We start from the raw sequence: 12,508 nt of genomic DNA on the forward strand, positions 1-12,508 counted from the left end.
CAAGGAAAGCTTTAATTAGGATGTGACAGGTCCCTGAGCAATCTGTGGCATTCTGGTTTTAAACAAGCAGGAGGATTCCCTGAGTACATCTCTTCACGAGGGATGGTACTGGGAGGGAGGAGGGAGGAGGGTTCAGGATGGGGAACACGTGTATACCTGTGGCGGATCATGTTGATATATGGCAAAACGAATACAATATTGTAAAGTTAAAAAATATAAAAAATATATATAAAAAAAGAAGAAAACCTTCAGGTCATACAAAGAAAAAAAAAAGAAACAAACATTATTTAACTATAAGAGATTAAAAGACTTCCAGTTTGTGGTCCATTATGTTTGGAGCTTAGAGATCATCATTCCTGTCATCACAATAGGAGAAAAGCTGAACAAACTGAAAATCAACAATCCTGAAATCTGTCAGAGAACTGTTGTCATGTGGTGAGCTATCACCACAAGACCAAGATAAGTGACTACAGAGAATTATAGCTTCACCAAGCACAGGACTCTGCTGGAGCCCAGATCTGGGTAGCAAAACTTAAACTGCAATTGATGAATTTCTGCTCATGGTAGACACACTTAAACTCCAGGGGAGGGAGCAGTCTTATGGGAACCACCACCATTTCATGGATTATGCCACCACCCACATTCTCAGGGTGAAGATCAAAGAAAAGTCCTCCATACTTCTGGCATGGGAGAAGAAAAGCATTTTGAAACATGCCCAAAGCAGTTCTGTTCTCCTTAAGAATGCTTTCCCTCAAGGGAAACTTTTACCAGAACATCACCTTAATTTCTATAAGATCATAAGAAAGGCCACTTTCTGGCCTGGAGAAAGGAAGTCCCCAAATCTAGTAACATGGTTCTAAATCAGGAAAGGAGTATGTCAAGGCTATATATTGTCACCCTGCTTATTTAACTTATATGCAGAGTACATCAAGCAAAATGCCAGGCTAGATGAAGCACAAGATGGAATCAAGATTGCTGAGAGAAATATCAATAACCTCAGATATGCAGATGACACCACCCTCATGGCAGAAAGTGAAGAGGAATTAACAGCCTCTTGATGAAGGTGAAAGAGGAGAGTGAAAAAGCTGGACAACATTAAAAAAATGAAGATCATGGCATCCGGTCTCATCACGTAATGGTGAATAGATGGGGAAACAATGAAAACATTGACAAGACTATTTTCTTGGGCTCCAAAATCACTTCAGATGGTGACTGCAACCATGAAATTAAAAGATGCTTGCTCCTTGAAAGAAAAGCTATGGCAAATGTAGACAGCATATTAAAAAGCAGAAACATTACTTTGCCAACAAATGTCTGTCTAGTCAAAGGTATGGTTTTTCCAGTAGACATGTATGGATGTGAAAGTTGGACCATAAAGAAGGCTGAGCACCAAAGAATTGATGCTTTTGCACTGTGGTGTTGGAGAAGACTCTTGAGAGTCCCTTGGACTGCAAGGAGATCAATCCAGTCAATCCTAAAGGAAATCAGTCCTAAATATTCATTGGAAGGACTAGTGCTGAAGCTAAAGCTTCAATACTTTGGCCACCTGATATGACGAGTCGACTCATTAGAAAAGACCCTGATGCTGAGAAAGATTGAGGGCAGGAAAAGGGGATGACAGAGGACGAGATGGTTGGATGGCATCACTGACTCAATGGACATCAGTTTGAGTAAGCTCCAGGAGTTGGTGATGGACAGGGAAGCCTGGTATGCTGCAGTCCATAGGGTTGCAAGAGTTGAACACAACTGAGTGACTGAAAAACAACAAAAAAACTCACAAGACCTATTTACCTCAGTTGTTTTTACCAGATACATTGTTTAGTGTTCAATCAAAAATTACAAGGCATTCTCAAAGGTATAAAAAAAAAGTTTGAAGAGACAAGCATCAGAACCAGACCAGGATAGGACACAGATTTTGCAATTGTTAGACTGGGAGCTTTGTCCACCCGATGTGAAGAGCTGACTCATCAGAAAAGAACTTGATGCTGGGAAAGACTGAAGGCAAGTGAGAAGGGGGCAGCAGAGGATGAGATGATTAGAAAGCATTACTGATTCAATGGACATGAATTTGAGCAAACTCTGGGGCTTCCCTGATAGCTCAGTTGGTAAAGAATCCACTTGCAATGCAGGAGACCCCGGTTCAATTCCTGGGTCAGGAAGATCCACTGGAGCAGGGATAGGCTACCCACTCCAGTATTCTTGGGCTTCCCTGGTGTCTGAGCTGGTTAAGAATCTGCCTGCAATGCAGGAGACCTCGGCTCAATCCTTGGGTTGGGAAGATTCCCCTAGAGAAGGGAAAGGCTACCCACTCCAGTATTCTGGGCTGGAGAATTCCATGGACTGTATAAGTCCATGGAGTTGCAAAGAGTCGGACAAGACTTAACCACTGAACGACAACGACAGAATGGGAATTTAAAATATGTAAAATTAAGACAATAAGGGAAGAAGTGGACAGTATACAAGAACTGATGGGGAGTGTAAGCAGAGATAGGAATTCTAAGAAAGAAAGGAAACGGTAGAAGTTGGAAAGCATTGTAACAGAAATGGAGAAGGCTTTGTACGAGTTCCTAAGTACTGAATATGACTGAGGGAAGAATCAGTGAGCTCGAAGATAGGGCAACAGAAACTTCTAATAAGAGGAAAAAAAAAAAAAGACAAGAAAATAGAAAATATCAAGGAACTGTGGGACAGTTATAAAAGGTGTAATATTTGTGTAAAGGGACTACCAAAAGAAGAAAGAGGAAATATATTTAAAGTAGTAAGGGCTGAAGATTATTATTCTACATGCATCAAACCAAAGATCCAGAATCTCAGAGAACCCCAAGCAGGATAAATACTCTTGGATAAATACCAGGATGATTAACACCCTTGGATATCATAGTTAAACTTTAGAAAATCAGAGCCAGAGAGAACCTTTAAAGTAGACAGAGGGGGAAAATCTTACCTGAAGAGAAATTAGTGTCACAGTGATCATGGATTTCTCTCCAGAAATCAAGCAAGCAAGAAGAGAGTGTGGTGAAATGACGAATTGCAAGGTGCGGGGTGGTGTGGTGGGGGTGGGGAGGAACTTAGATTTTGTATCCATCAAATTTCTACTGCAAAACTGAAGGAAAAATAAAGACTTTCTAAGATAAAGCTTGGATTTATCTCCAATAGACCTGCTTTGCAAGAAATGTTAAAAGAAGTTCTTCCCAGAAGTAAAAGGAAAGTGATATAGGATAGAAACTTAGATCTACATAAAGAAAGAGTGTTAGAGAAGGAATAAATAAATAGAAAGGTAGGTAAAATATAATATTTTAGTTGTTATTTTTTTATCCTTTAGTGACCTAACTGATTCATTTAGTTCAAAATAATTGCAAAAATACAACTGGTGATAATAGTTTATGGGTAAATAAACTGGTATGAGAGCAGTTCTTTATGAGATAGAAGGGAGGAACTGGAAATACTCTCTAATAAGGTACATGCAGCAAGCATGAAGAAATACAGCACTATTTGTTTATGAACTTAGGTTAGTTGTAAGTGTACACTGTAAACTCTGAGGGAACCACTTAAATCTTTTTTTAAAGAAGTACATATAATTGTCATGCTAAAAGAAGAAAAAAATGGAACTATACAAAATACTCAAAACCAGAAAAGGTGAAAAAAAATCATTTAAAAGAGTGGATTACAAAAAAAAAAAAAAAAAAGGAAGAATGAGGGCAATGAATGGAAAACAGTTACAAATATAGTAGCAATTAATTCAAGTATATCAATAATCACTTTAAATATTAATGGTCAAAATGCAGCAATTAAAAGAGACTCTCAGGATAGATTAAAAAAATAAGCCCCAATGATATTGTCTCTAGGAGACCCAGGTTTGATTCCTGGGTCCAGAAGATCCCTTGGAGAAGGAAAGAGCAACCCCCTCCAGTATTCTTGCCTAGAAAATCCCATGGACAGGGGAGCCTGGTGGGCTACAGTCCATGGGGTTGCAAGAGTCAGACACAACTTAGCAACTAGACCACCACCACATATTGTCTATAAGAAACTCATTGTAATTACAAAGATACTTTAATTAAAAGAGACAAAAAAATGATAAATTATGCTGACACAAAGCAAAAAAAAGCTAGAATAGCTATGCTAATGCCCTACAAAATAGACTTCAGAACAAGGAAAGTTATTAAGAGATAAAGAAAAGGTATTACATCATGTTAAAAGAAGTCAATTCTTTCAAAAAGGCATAATCTTTAGCATACATGCACCTAACAAAAGAACATTAAAATGCGTAAGGCAGAAACTGATAAAATTGCAAGGAGAAAGATACAAATCCGTTATTGTAGCACTAAACACAGCTCTTTCAGTAACTGATAGATGAGGGAGGCAGAAAATCAGGATGAATTGAACAGTATCATCAATCCACTAGATCTAATTTTATAAAACACTACATCCAACAATGTAGAATAATACAGTCTTCTCAAGCTGATATGAAATGTTCACCAGATAGTCCACATTCTGGGTAAAAAAAAAAAAAACAAACTCACACCTCAAAAAACTTAACATAAATTATACAAAATAGATTCTCAAACCAAAAAAATAAAACACTAAAGTAAAAAAATAAAAACAGAAAGACAGCTGAAGAATCCCCCAATATTTAGGTGACACAGGAATCAAAAAAGAATTCTCCAGAGAAATTTTACATACTTATTGTCAGGAAGCATTTAACAGGAGGCTTCCTGTGTGCTGTTTTGGATCTGTCAGGAATTCTCTGTTCCTTATTAATTCCTGAATATTCAGGAATTAAGAGGAGAGGCAAGCCTCTCCGGGACTGAGGAATCCAGGCATTTCCTTCTTTAGTGTTTCTATATGGTGATAAGTACCTTCTTCCTTCTTGTGAACCATACGGTAAAAGTGATTGTTTACAACTCTCTCTCTCTTTAATATGGATTGCCTATGTTTTGTAAGTCTGGAATTTTAATCTTTATCTTTGCTGAGAATAACTACCTTATAAGACAGTATATATGCCCACACCATGTTCATTAAAACACCTTTGCTCCATCAGAGCTCTGGTCCCCATGTCTGTCTTTCTTTCTCTCTCTCTCTTTCAGGCTGATCCCCTGGAGCACAGAGGCTCTCTGAGTTCACTTTCCTGCCTGGGCTTCTAAGACCCTCTCAAGAAGGTGTTCTGCACCTTCACCCCATCGAGAGGGCGCCTGAGGCCTCCGTGAACAGAGCAAGTCCCGTGTCAGGGGCTTTATTGGCTTTCTGTGTAAACCAAGGAATATCAGCCTCTCTCTCCTTTGCTTTCTTATCGGTTGACTCTGGACCAACAGGTTTCCATCCATTAAAGGACCCCAACAACTTATCACTAAACGAAAATGAATATAAGCATATAACTTATCAAAAGTATGAAATGCAGTAAAAGCAGCATTTAGAGGGACATTTATAGCACTAAATGCATATATTAGAAAAAGTTCTGAAATCACTTCGAGAAAGAACATTAAACCCAAAGCAAAAAAGAAAAGAAATAATCCAAACTACAGCAGAAATTAATGAAATTGAAAAAACAGGAAATCAATAAAACCAAAACTAGTTCTTTGAAAAGAAGAAACAAATTGGTAAACCTCTAACTAAGCAACCTTTAAAAAAAGAGAGTGAGAGAAGGCACAAATTACTAATATCAGAAGTGAGTGAGGGACTATTATTACTTATCACATGGACATTAAAAGGATAATCAACAATGATTTGAACAGGGTACCATATGATATCACTGATATGTGGAATTTAAAATACAATGCAAATAAGTATATCTGTGAAACAAAAACAAATACAAAGAACAGACTCACAGTTGCCAAAGGGAGGATGAGGGAAGGAAGGATTGGGAGTCTTGGATTAGCAGATGCATATTATTATATATGGGATGGATAAGCAACAAGGTCCTATTTTGTAGCACAGGGAACTATATATTGAATATCCTGTGATAAACCATAATGGAAAACAATATGAAAAAGAATATATAGAAATAACAGAGTCACTTTGCTGTACAGCAGAAATTAAGCACAACATTGTAAATAAGAAAAACGACATATTTGAACAGAGGAATGACATGTTCACTAATGAATTATTTTGCATATATACCAAATTTTGAAATGAACTAATTCAAATACTTCCCAAACCCTTTCACGTTCAGCTTTTAATTCGTATAACCAAAATACTGCTGAGGATGTGATTTAATGACTAAATAGTTCCCAGCCAGTAAGATTCCCTTATGCATAAACTAATGCATCGCTAAAATGTAAAGCTATTGTGATTCAAAGGACACCATTAAGAAAGTTAAAAAAACAGCCACCAATACAAATAAAAAATGGCAAGGGCTTCCCTGGTGGCTCAGTGGTAAAGAATCCTCCTGCCAATGCAGGGGACACGGGTTTGATACCTGATGCAGGGAGATCCCACGTGCTGCAGAGTAACTAAGCCCAACTAAGCCCATGTACCATAACTATTGAGCCTGTGCCCTAGAGCCGGGGAGCTGCAACTACTGAGCCCCCGTGCCACAGCTACTAAAGCCGGAGAGCCATGGAGTCCCTGCTTCAGCAGAGCCCAGGGCCCGTGTTCCACAAGAAGAGAAGTCACCACAATGAGAAGCCCAAGCACCGCAGCTAGAGAGTAGCCCCCCGCTCTCCAGAATTAATAAAGCCCTCACAGCAATGAAGATCCAGCACAGCCAAAAATAAACTTTTTAACTGCAACTCCTATGTGTGATTCTAAAAATCTAGAATATTTAAGAACTATTAAAACTCACTTATAAAAGACACATGGCCTAATTTTTTTTTAATGGGCAAATGACTTGAACAGACCTTTCTCCAAAGAAACATTAAGCACATGAAAGGAAACACAACATTAGCCATCAGAGAAATACAAATCAATACCACAATGAGACAGCATTTCACATTTCATAGGATAGTTATAATAAGAAAGACAGATGATAAGTATTTGTGAGGGTGTGGAGAAATTGGAACATTCACATACTGCTGGCAGGAATGTAAAAAGGGGCAGTCATTTTGGAAAAAATTCTTGCAGGTATTCAGTGAAACAGAGTTTACCATATGGCCCAGCAATTTCACTTCTAGGTATACACTCAAAAGATATAAAAGGGTATATTCATACAACACCCTATACACGAATGTTCACAGTGACTTTCCCCATAATAGCAGAAAAGTGGAAACAACACAAAAGTCTATCAACTGAGGAATGGTCTATACAATGGAATATTATTCAGTAATAAAAAATCAGGGACTGATACATGCTACACCATAGATGGACCCTGAAAACATTACACTGAGAAGCCTGACACAAAAAGTCATACACCGCATTATTCCATCTAAATTAAATGTTCAAAATAAGTAAATCCACAGAAATAAGGAGTAAATTAGTGTTTTCCTAGGCCTTAGGGGTTAGGGGAAAAAGGGATTGTTTGCTAATGAGTAAGGTATTTATTTGGGGGGATTGATGTAAAGCTTCTGCTGTTGCAGCCTTCTGTAAATATTCTAAAAGATGCCAAATTTCATACCATAAAGTGTGACTTGTAAGTGAACTATATTTCAATAAAGCTGTTACAGTGATATAAAGACTGCATTATGTATCACCAAAATACAAAGTAAGTCCCCATAAGAGTGCAGAATCTTGTTCACTCACTTTAAAAGACCCAAACTAGGGCAATGAAACTTCAGAGGAATCCTATCAGTTAATGTTTGAGGTACTATGACATATTGAAATATTCATAAGGATTTCCATGTTTATTCTTTTTTAAAAGTCACCTAAAGTTTAATAAAACATTCAAAAGTGTCAGAGAAAAATTGTAACTCAGGGAGAAGGTAACACAGGGAGGTTATCAAATTGAAAATAACTGTAAAAGTTTTGATTACATGAATCTACACCCTGAATATGAAATTGGACCCAAATTTATATGTCCAAAATAACATCAAATTAAAACAGCTCAGTTAACAACACCTCTTTAGAAAGCACCAATTTTTGAAAAAACAAAATAACAAGAAATAAATGTTTTGCAGCCATGAATCATCCAAATTTCTAGACTGAAATTTAAAAACTCAGATTCCATGTCATAGGCATTGGAATGCCTCTCCTCCTCCTGGCAGGAGTGGATTCCAGGAAGTGACAGATGCGTAAGGACAAAACTCATAAGAATCCAAAAGTATTTTTAAAAGACTACTGTCCTTTTTGACCCTGAATATAATTCTAAACTATATATAGTAGACAAATTCAAATCAGCACAACCCACAGGCAAAGTAACCAATAATCATGAAAAATTCAGAACTGTGTGCAATGATATTTCGCTGGTATCTAAAATTTATAAGGCTTGGAAAGATGCATGACCTGCACTGTTCGTAGCAGCATTGTTTACCATTGCCAGGATATGGGTGCAGCTAAGTGTCCGCCAACAGATGAATGGATGAAAGTGTGGCATGCATGTGCAGTGGAATACTACTAAGCCATAAAAAGAAGGACCTTTTGCCACTTGCAGTGACATAGATGGATTTGGAGGGATTGTGCTGGGTGAAATATGTCAGCCAGAGAAAGACAAACATATGTAGCAAACAGCTGGATACAATTGAGCGACTGAACTGAATTGAATATGATATCACTTAAATTTTGAAATTTTAAATATACAACAAACTAATGAATATAGCAACCAAAAAAGGAGAGTCATAGAGAACAAATTGGTGGTTACCAGTGGGGAGAGGGACAAGATAGGGGTAGGGAATAGGTACAAGCTATGATGTATAAAAATAAGCTACAAGGATATATTGCACAAGATAGGAAATACAGCCAATATTCTAGAGTAACTATAGATGGAGTAAAAACCTTGTAAAAAAAAAAGTTGCAAATTACTACACTGGACACCTGTCACTTATGTAATATTGTACATCAACTGTATGTCAAGAAAAAGTTTTTTGAAAATTTAGAAAAATAAAATCCATCAGGCCTTTAATATAAAACTTTCCACAGGCATTCAAAACCCAAAGCAAAGACATTCTGCACTTGTCAAAAAGGTGTCTAACTGTCCTTTACACTCGTTTATTTCAACCCTCAGTTCACAGGACTACCACTTACCACAAAACACTCTCCTTAGCGCTTCCAAGGTGCCTGAGGCATCGTGCTTTTAAAGTGCCTGGGGCATCCTCAGCCAAGACGCGGCTACTTAAAGTGGTGAAAGAGGAGAGGCTTAAGCTGGCTTAAAACTCAACATTCAGAAAACTAAGATCATGGCACCTGGTCCCATCACTTCATGGCAAATAGATGGGAAAACAGTGGAAACAGTAACAGACTTTGTTTTGGGGGGCTCCAAAATCAATGCAGTTGGTGACTGCAGCCATGAACTTAAAGACGCTTGCTCCTTGGAAGAAAAGTTATGACCAACCTAGACAGCATATTTAAAAGCAGAGACATTACTTCGCCAACAAAGATCCGTCTAGTCAAAGCTATGGTTTTTCCAGTAGTCATGTATGGATGTGAGAGTTGGACTTTAAAGAAAGCTGAGCACGGAAGAATTGATGCTTTTGAACTGCACTATTGGAGAAAACTCTTGAGAGTCCCTTGGACTGCAAGGAGATCCAACCAGTCCATCCTAAAGGAAATCAGTCCTGAATATTCATTGGAAAGACTGATGCTGAAGCTGAAGCTCCAATACTTTGGCCACCTGATGCGAAGAACCGACTCATTGGAAAAGACCCTGATGCTGGGAAAGATTGAAGGTGGGAGGAGAAGGGGACCACAGAAGATGAGACGGTTGGACTGCATCACCAACTATGGACATGAGTTTGAGTAAACTCTGGGAGTTGGTAATGGACAGGGAGGCCTGGTGTGTGGCAGTCCATGAGGTCGCAAAGAGTCCGACACGACTTAGCGACTGTACTGAACTCAGCTTCCTCGGAGCTGAGCACCTGTACCAAAAAGGTCGGGCAACGCAGACCACGCCCCCATCGAGGCCCGCCCCCACTGGCGCTATGTCCAACCAGGGCTCCTGGCTGGGGCAAGCCCTGCCCACACCCAGGAGAGACGCCCAATGCCTCAGCCACCGCGGGCGCCATTTTGAGCTCCCCGTAGTCACGCTGAGGCACCCAGGTGTGTCAAGCGGGAAGGCAGGGCTAGAGCGGGGACCCAGAACGTTTTCCCCAGCCAGACTGTGCCATTTAAAACTAACATTAAGCACTACTTATTTGTGCTGGGCACTATGCTGAGTACTTTCTGTGCATAATCGCCTGAAATCTCCTCAGCTGTCTTGGAACCTGGAAGGTGAGTCAGTCCTTTGGATGCATTAACAAATAATACGAAATGAATGAGAGACTACACCCCGGTAGAGTAATCTGAGTAAGCAGGACCCCTCGTTGAGTAATAGAAGTGGACAGAGCTTGGAGAATATTAAAATTAACCCTACCTGCATAAACCTGGAGTCTTACAGCGGTGCATGCTGCATTGCTTCAGTCGTGACCCCATGGACTGTAGCTGTAGCCCACCAGGCTCCTCTGTCCATGGGATTGATTTCCCCAGGCAAGAATACTGAGTGGGTTGCTAAGCCCTCCAGGGAATATTCCCGACCCAGGGATCGAACCCTCGCCTCTAATGTGTCCTGCGTTGGCATGTGGGTTCTCTACCATTAGCGCCACTTGGGAACCCCTTTACCACGATGGGGGTGCTTCTTTCTGGAAAATATGGGGCTGGAAAAGTACCTAATGATCCCGCTGCGAATGAGATGCCTCATTTTTTTTTAATGAATAAACTTTATTTTGAGATGACTGTCAATTCCCACACGGTTGTGAGAATTAACACAAAGGGATCCCATGCATTCTTGATCCAATTTCCCTTAATGGTAACATCCTGAGAAACAGTAGTTTATTTACAATGTCACAACCTGGGTATTGACATCGATCCAGTCAAGACAAAGAGTTGATCCATGACCACAAGGGTCCGTCATATCCATTTTATTCCCACATCACTTCCGTTCTCCATGCAGCTTTTCCTTAACCCCTGGGTTACACTCCTGTATTCTCCATCTCTGTAGTTGCAAGAATGTTGTGTACACTTTACTTCTAGATTTAACTATTAAATGGTTGTTTTTGTTTAAGTTGCTAAGTAATGTCCAACTATTTTGCGACTCCATGGACTGTAGCCTGCCAGGCTCCTCTGTCCTTGGGATTTCCCAGGCAAGAATACTTCTTCAGGGGATCTTCCCCACCTAGCAATGAAACTCGCATCTCATGCATTGGCAGGTAGATTCTTTACCACTGAGCCACCAAGGAATAAATGTGTGAAAAAGATGAGCATCACATATCTATTTTGTTTTTCTCTGTTCATAATCTGTGTATAATTCTATGGTTGCTGAATAAAAGTTTTTAAAGTGCATTGCCAAAGAAAAAGAATGTTGTGTAAATATACCATACAGTCCTTTTGAGATGTGTGCTTTTCACTCACATAATTCTCTGAAGATTCATCTAGGATGTCAGGTACATAAATAGTCTTTTATGGCTGACTACTGTTGCATAGTATGGGTGTTCTCCAGTTAGTTTAGCCTTTCACCCACTGAAGGACATCTCAGTTCTTTCTAGTTTTAGCTATTATGAGTAAAGCTGCTATAAACATCCATGTACAAGGTTGCTATGTAAGCATAAATCTTCATGTCTCTGGGTGGGTGGGGAAGAGATGCTCAATTGCCAGGGCTTGTTTATTTTACCAGTAAGAAGTTGCCAAACTGTTTCCTGGATTGGAAATAAAATATACCATCTTATATTCTACCAGCAATCTATGGATGATTCACATCCTCTCCCACCTCACCAAAAGTTGGTGTTCTCACTACTTTTTTTAGCCATTCTGATAAATAAATAATGGTATCTCATTGTGGTTTTCATCCCTGATGGCCAATGAATGTGGAAAACTCTTCTTCTCTGTAAATTCTTCTTTGATAAAATGACTCTTTATGTCATCTACCATCTTTAAAATTGTTTTTTTTTTTTTTTTATAAAAGAAAATCCATCCTGAACCCTCCTCCCTCCTCCCTGGGTTTTTTTTATTGTTGAGTTTTAAGAGTCATTTTATACACAGATAATGTGTTTGTATGATGCTGAGTCTTTGAAATCTCCTGAGACTTTATGACCTAAAATGTAAGATTTTTAATTAGAAATATCTGTGCTTTAAAAGAATCTGTACTTGTCTGTTCTTCGATGTAATGTTTGATATGCCTTAGAGAATTCTTTACATATTTACACAGTGTTGCTTTGTTGCATGTTTGTTGCTAAGTTTTCTCTCAATCTACAGTTGATTTCTTCCTCTTAACAAGGTCATTCACAGATCAATATATTTTAATTTTGATGAAGTTCAGTTTATCAGTTTTTCCTTCTAAGGATTATGCCTCTGCCTATCCTCAGATCTTGATGATTTTCTTCGTGATTTTTTTCTCCAAAAGTTTTATAGTTTTATATCTGTGATCTATTTTTTTTTTATCTGTGCCATGTCTTCA

The sequence above is a fragment of the Bos grunniens genome, chromosome 17 (assembly GCF_055505025.1).
Source record: "Bos grunniens cultivar Pamir isolate PY7600 chromosome 17, Bosgru_T2T1.0, whole genome shotgun sequence".
In the NCBI taxonomy this organism is placed as follows: domain Eukaryota; kingdom Metazoa; phylum Chordata; class Mammalia; order Artiodactyla; family Bovidae; genus Bos; species Bos grunniens.